This window comes from Nannospalax galili, unplaced genomic scaffold (assembly GCF_000622305.1).
Source record: "Nannospalax galili isolate Female #2095 unplaced genomic scaffold, S.galili_v1.0 scaffold113, whole genome shotgun sequence".
NCBI lineage: Eukaryota > Metazoa > Chordata > Mammalia > Rodentia > Spalacidae > Nannospalax > Nannospalax galili.
The window spans coordinates 4,672,070-4,679,642 of NW_008335444.1; the positions used below are offsets into that span (position 1 = coordinate 4,672,070).

Genomic DNA, 7,573 nt, shown 5'->3' on the forward strand with positions numbered 1-7,573 from the left:
TTCTAGTACTTAAATGAGGCCTCAACAAGCTTTTTGACCTCAATTTCTTCCCTTAGAAAATGGAAATAAAAATTATACTTATGGAGCCAGTGAGATGTTCAGTGGGTGAAAGCACTTGCCACTGAGCCTGGAGACCTGAGTTCGGTTCCCAGAACCACATGGTGGAAGGAGAGAACTGACTCCTCCAGTAAGTTGTCTTTTGACTTCCACATATCTGTCATGATATATGTGTATGCACACTCAAGTGCAAAGGAGCATGCACACAATAAATAAGTAAATAAATAAATAAATAAAATTTAAAAGATATATTTGGCCAGTGTGGTGGTATGCATGTGGAGTTCCAGTTACTCGGGGAGCTGAACAGGAGGATCACTTGAGCCCAGGAGTTCAAGACCAGCTGGGAAACATAGGGAGATCCTGTCTTTAAAAAAGAAACTTTAGGACTGGAGGGATGATTCCATCAGTAAAGTGCTTGCCTTGCAAACACAAGGACCTGGGTTCAATCCCCAGAGCACAAGTAAAAATGCCAGACATAACGGTATGCTCTCATAATTCCAGCGCTGGGGAAGTAGAGAAAAAAAGAACCCTGGGGCTTTCTGGCCAACCAGTCTAGCTTAACCGGTGAACTGCAGCCCAATGAGAGACCCTGTCTCAAAGAAGGTAGAGCATATTCCTGAGGATGACACCCAAGGTTGTTCTCCAGGACCAACACATACACATAACACACACACACACACACACACACACACACACACACACACACAAATATACACACACACACATATATACCACCTACACCCACTCACTACAGAAAATATATACTATCACACAAGTACAAATGCATACACATAACACACACACACACACACACACATATGCACACATGCACATACATACAATGCACACACAAACACACTTGAAAAAAAAGAAACTTTAAAACTTTTGACAAAAGACAAAAAAGCCTGATGTTTATCACATAGACTTTTTGTGAGGATTAAATGGGTTTATACAGGTTGAGTGCTTAGAATAGCCATTGACACTATGACAAGTACATATAAATAGGGACTATCATCTCCAGCATTGCAAAGCCAGAACTAGACTTTTTAAAGGGGCCCCATTTTTCTCTGCCAACCCCATTTCTACTTTCCTCACCCCTTAAAGAAACTGTCCTCTTCAAAGGCCATCTTTGGAAAAACACTGGCTCTCAGTACATCTCACTTCCTGGTAACAGAATGAGAAAGCATTTTCCCGATAAGGCAGTGACTCGCTGGCTCTCGTAAATCATTCATTGCTATGCCAGCTTTTCCCCATGGACTGTTACTCCTGGGCCCTTGTAAGCTTTAACAATCAACATTTAAAGGGGCTCCAGGGCCAGCAGTGAGGCCAGGACAGGTGAAGGCCAAAGCATTTGAGAAGCACAGGAAACCTCTTGCTGGCTAATATCCAGATAGAGAGGACAGGATTATGAGTGAACAGTAAGACTAGTCAGTCCATGGCTGACCACATCCCCTGGCTATGGCCCTGAACTCCCTTATCCCATGTGTATGCAGATGCTACCTCACACACCTGTCTGCAGTGGATTCAATAAAGTATATGTGGTATGGTGGGGCGAACAAAGCACTTTTCAGCACTTTCACAACCAGAGTGAGCTGGTCAGGATGAGTGGAGGCTGGTCAGTGGGGCTGGGGTATGAGCTGAAGCTTTCTTTCTGTGTGATCACTGTGTTTCTGCTTATATGTGCATAGCACTATATAAACCATACCCCTTCCATTATCTCACTGATACCACAGTCCTGGTAGTGTGTACTGACATCTCTGAATGTCGATGCTCTCTTTTACTAATGAGCAAACTGAGGTGATGTACCTCAGCAATCCATATCAGCCAAGCATGGATGGAGTCAGTTCCTCTGCAGTCAGGCCAGTGTTTTTCCACTGACTTCAGAAAAGGAAGTCAGAAGCTCCCTGGACTCCACCTCAGGAACACTAATAATATTTGTTACATGCTGAAGAAAATGAAGCCATGCACTGTCTTCACATCCCTGCCAAATGCCTTGCAAACTGCTCCCAGAGCCCTGAACAGAAGTCAGGAGGGTCAAGGCTGACCCACTGTGGGCCACAGGGGAATGTGGGAGATATGATTCTGTTCAAATCCTCGAAGCCCCACATCAGGTAACACCAGTGGTAAGACAGATCCGCATTTGTTCAGAGAACTCAAGGTAGCAGGAATATCGGTAATGCCCTATCCCCACCCCCAAGAAATCAGACTGTGAAAGAAAAAGCATTTGTTATACTTCTGGGAGTGGCTTTCCAAAAAGCTCTCATCTCAGGCCAGGTCTGAGTCTTGATGGAGATGACCACAGGCTTCTGGGATGATTTTTTAAAACCCATTTGTCACATTGACATTAATCCTCTGGTTAACAATCTTCTGCTCTAAAGCAGGATTGGTGCTAAGCAGCGAGGAAAGACAGCTTGTAAGCTGTTGGGTTTTAAGGTACCTCAGTGAGGTTAGCAAGTCCTAGAAGCCACCTTCTCCAAGGGGGTGGGGAACTGTGGCAAGGATCCCCTGCTGTGAGCCTGATTCCTTCTTTCTTCTACCACTCATCATCTTATCCACTCCCCAGCATCCTTCTGCTCCCTCTACCCTTCCCTCTCTGTAATACTTGTTTTTACCTCTTATTGATTTTCATATTTAAGGAAAATCCATACTTGATTCAAAGCAACTGAGTCATCACTGTGTTCAGATGAAATGCACTCACAAGGTACGTTACTTCTTGCTGCTTCTTCAAACTGGCTCCTGGCTGCTCCTTTCTGCTGCTCTGCCCTTCTCAGTAGTCTTCAGGCTCTCTGCCTGTTGCCCTCAACAAGACTGGTTCCTTCACTCCCTCCTCCTCAACCTGTCCACCTGCTTCTATGTTTGCCTACAAGTACACGTTCACTATTGGAGGTCTATAATTAAGACATTCGGAGCAGTCAGTGAGGACTTGGTACAGTCATCCACAGGAGAGAAATATTGATCTGACAAATTCTCACAAAAGTATAGTTCTGGCCTTCCTGTCCACTCTGGGTAGCACCCAAGGAATGACATCAAGATGACATACCAATGTGGCTAGATGGACCCCACATTCAGTTTCATGATGGGCAAGTGGGCAGTTCAGTCTTTGATGCCCATTTGTATGTGGGCTGCATAGTCTTCTGTCTTTGGAACTCGAGGGCCAAGAAGCTCAGCCAGCCCCACCCAGGGAGCACCCAAGAAAGGACAGGCTCTCACTATGTAGCCCAGGTTGGCTTCAAACTCATGGTCCTTTTGCCTTTGCCTACTGAGTGCAGGGATTACAAGTATGTGCCATCCATGCCCAATCACAGTGCTTCTTTGTTTTTTAACATCAGGCTCCCCTCTGTAGGCTGGGGGTACTCTGAAATGTAAGAAAGGACTCCAGTTGGTGAATGTCATTAGATGTAGTCTCCTAAACTCTGGATTTATTGTGGATGTATTATCGTGAGGCACCAAGCACATTACCTACACTACCTCATTTAATCCATCCAACAACCTTACAAGACAGGAACTATTATCCCCTTCACAGATGAAGAAACTGAGGTAGATAGAGGTTAAAGAACTTGTTCAAGTTCCGATGACTAGTAAGGAGTAGACATGGGAAGTATGTCTTAAGAGCCCACACTTTTAGCCATCAAGCTCAGAGCATAGGACTCATCTCAGGCATAACTGTATCCCTGTCACCCCTCCAAAGGACAATGCATTCCTTTCATGGACAAAATTATATTACAGTCATTTTTCTCTGATGATCTGGGAATGCCACTGTCCACTTTTTAATGTCTGGAGTGACTGGGTGGAGGCTCAAGCTTTATCCTGATGGCTCCCCACTAGCTGACTTGGCAGCAACCCCCTAAGCCCTCCTAGGGACTCAGAACTTTGCCTTCTCTCCACCTTCCAACCTCCAATCCCAGCACTTTAAACATAAATCAGTCCTTGAATATGTTGGCTAGGGTTGAGGCAAGGTCTGATTCCCTTGTGTTGGGTACCTCCTGGCAGGTGCGCCCTCTCCCACGCTGCTCAGGACCTGCTCTAGGCACACAGGGCACCTGATCTTTGTGTGTGCTCCTGCTGCAGTCTAGAAGCCCCAGGCCAGAAGGCAGCGCAGATGGTTTCACAAGGTTCTGGCTGTCTTGTCTTCTGCTCTCTTCTTCTCCCTTCCCCCACTTCTCTGGAAGAAGGAAAAGCAGCATCAGGGTCAGGAAGGTGGGGCAAGGCAGTTTACCAAGCATCTGCTATTTGCTAGACTCGTCCAGCGCCTCCCCTCTCTTCTCACTCAAGGGCTCCAGTTCTGACAGCATGACCCTTAAAGGGTCCCAAAGTGGAAGGAAAAGGACACAGGGCTCTCCAAACAGGCGGGGATCTAACGGGTCTCCCTTCTCTGAAATAACTGCTGAAGCCGCGGCAACTGGAGGACGTGGGGGGTGGAGGACTCGGCCTGGAAGTGGTGGCGGCGGGTTCGCGGGTAAAGGAAAGGCTCAATTGTGCTAAGGCTTCCTGCCCCGGACAACTCCCGGTGCAGCCCCGCCACCAAGCAGCTTTTCTGCAGCCCGCCGGCCGGGGAGGCGGGGCAGGAAGGCGGACGCAGCAAAGGGTTACGGGAATAGCTTTCCAATGACAAAGTCTGGAAGGGACCCATGCCTCCGCCCCTCTGCGGGTTAAACTGGCACAGTACAGGGGAGGACGATCCGCAGCTGGGCCTCCCCTCCCGCCTACCCCGGCCGCCGGTATAGCCCGCCAGGACCCGCCGAGGAGGCAGCCGGCGTGTGCCTGGGGCAGCGGGTCACCAGGCTCCGCCCCCGGCCGCTCTGCCGGGGGACGGCACTTTGTTCAGAATGCCGCCTCCTCCTCATTGTCGGGCTGGAGCCGGCGGCCCTGGTGAGCGACCCGAGGTCGGAGCGCGCGGCGCCCACTGAGAATTGTGCGAGGGGCGGGCTGGGCCCGGGGACCCCCCAGGAAACTTTCTGAACGCGAGGAGAGGACGCCCGGCCCCGCGCTGCTCGGGCGATGCGCGACTCAACACTGCGGCGGCGGCGGCGGCGCGGACCCCCAGCCCGGGACTGCAGGCGCGCGGGTGAGTGGCTGGCAGTAGCCGGCGTGTGGCGGAGGGCCTGAGCTCTGCGCCTGGCCGGGCTCTGTAGCCCGGGCCTGCGGGGCCAGCGGGGAGGAGAGTCCGGTACCCAACGGAGGCTGCCGGCTGGCGCGGGAGAAGCGCTTGAAGTAAACTCCCGGGATGCTAGTGGCTTCCCAGGAAGGGGTGTGCCTAGACGTCCCTTACGAATTGCGCGTCTGTCTTAGAATTGACTCTGCGGCGACCCTGCTCCAACCCTCCGACCCTCAGTTTCCCTTCCTACGAAATACCTGCTATTTAAAGTGTGTTGAGTCTTGTAATCAAAGGCACTAAGTGTCGCGTTACTACATAAATAGATACAGACACAAACACATAGACACAGACACACATTGACACAAACACACAGATACAGACAGACAGACAGACAGACAGACACACACACACACACACACACACACACACACACACACATCTTTCTCTGAAGCAGTTACTCTTCTCACATACCAGCAGGAGCTGGAGGAACAGCTGGGGCAGCTGACCTTGCTGGGCTGTTCAGATCTTACCGGGCTGTTACAGAAAATACGTGCTGGGCCCCCTGATGCGCTGGGAAGCGCCCTCGCGTCAATCTCTGCGAGGTTGTTTCTTCTGGCACTCACCCAGGGCGTCTGGGAGCAGAGAAAGTATCCCAGAGGAGAGAGAAGGGAGGAGAAAGAAGAGGCTGGGAAAATGTGAGGGAGGCACTCACCTGCGGGTGCAGTGCTTGGGCCTTTGTGGTCCCTTTTAACCTTCAGAATTTACCAAAACTGGCCATAGGGTAGAGAAAGAGAGCCAAGTTTGCAGATGGCTGGGGGTGGGGGCAGGAATTGGGGCGGACCTGAATGGTGGGTTGCCGGGGCAGTACGTTAGGGTGATGTCCACCCAGCAAAAGGGTCCCTTGTGCCCTGGAGCCCAACACCGGAAAATCGGCTGGTGAGTTCAATGGGACTTTGTTAGGACAGTCAGAGGGCGCAGCTGGCGCCGGCTTAAGGGAAGTACTGGATCCCCCTTTGATAACATGCTGTTTATCTGGCTTCCTGTTACAGCCATTGGGATACCATTGGCTGGTTCAAATTCAACACTGAGAAGCCTGTGGTCAGTTCACTCTGCAAAGGCCATGGACTTATGTAGGCTTTCATACCATGAACCATCTCTTAATTCCCTGAACTTGTGGTCCCCTGCTACTCACTTATAGTGGGGTAGGAGGACTTCAACAAAAAAATGGTCACTCCAGAACACTTGACTCCCTTCCTGCCAAAAATACTTGTTACTTCATCTTGCTTGTAAGTTGTTTTCTTCCTGCTTTGAATTTTGGTTGATGCATCTTTTCACTCTGGGTAGGGGACAGAGGGAATGGCTGCAATATGCATGTCTTTTGAGCTTTGTGAGGTCTTCCAGGGTTTCCAGAGGAAGTTCTGTTAGTTTGTAGTTCTCTATCTGGCTGTGCTGTCAACTCTGGATGTGAAAACAAATAGTTCCTCACTTCCTTTGGTCTGGATTTCATGTTTGTAAGATTGAGCCAGAAAGACAACTGCTGCTGGAAGAAGAGAGTTTTTTCAGTTCTGTGTGCCAGCCTCCAGGGGCCTTTACCTGAAGTTGCCAGGTAAGAGAGCACAGCCCTTAATCTGAGCTCCTCCAGCTGTTTGTCTGAACTTCCCTTGGGGGCAGGTCTTGCATTCTACATTGTAGTTTAGACCTGTGAAAATCTGTGTACAAGCCTTCCTTTTCCTGTGACTCAATCTGACCACCTGAAACACCCAGCACATAGTAGGTTCTTTATGTACTGGAGGGGATAGATGACTACAAAGGAAACAGTCTTCCAGACAGCTGGTCATTTACTCATATGAACTTACAGCAATGGTGACAGCACATACAGGTCCTATGCAAGCCCAAACCAGACAAATCCCAGCATAGACAGCTGGTCATTTACTCATATGAATTTACAGCAATGGTGACAGCACATACAGGTCCTATGCAAGCCCAAACCAGACAAAATCCCAGCATAGACACCAGGAAGTGGGTAAGAAATCCCAACCCAGCATAAGGAACTTTTGGCAATTGATGGCTGCTAGGAGCAGGAGAGACCTTGTCTTATAGGGATGGGACTCTTGGTGGGCCCAGTGGATGAACCCACACTGAAGGACATTTGGAGACCCAAATCAGGCTTTTTAAGCCATATAATATATATGAGAGTACATATAGTATAAATTGGCCAGGGGGTGCTGGGGGAAGGTGCTGATAGGGAATTAGATCTAAATACCATCAAACTATACTGTATGAAATTTGCAAAAATTCAATAAAAAAGTCAGGTATGGTGGCACATCCCTTTAATCCCAGCACTCAGGAGGCAGAGGTAGATGGATCTCTGTGAGTTCAAGGCCAGCTGGGGCTACAGGGAGACCTGCATCAAAAAGACCA

At 49.4% G+C, this 7,573-nt stretch overlaps 1 protein-coding gene across 6 annotated transcripts in view; it reads left to right on the plus strand.

The window, feature by feature from the left end:
* Nucleotides 1-5,005: 5,005 nt before the first annotated feature.
* The window catches only part of Nav1 (neuron navigator 1), a 273,468-nt gene continuing 270,900 nt past the window's right edge, over nt 5,006-7,573 (plus strand). For all 6 annotated transcript variants that reach the window (XM_029562161.1, XM_029562163.1, XM_029562164.1 and 3 more), the window contains exon 1: nt 5,006-5,122. The gene's annotated coding sequence lies outside the window, so the exon portion shown is untranslated. The remainder of the gene's footprint in view (nt 5,123-7,573) is intronic.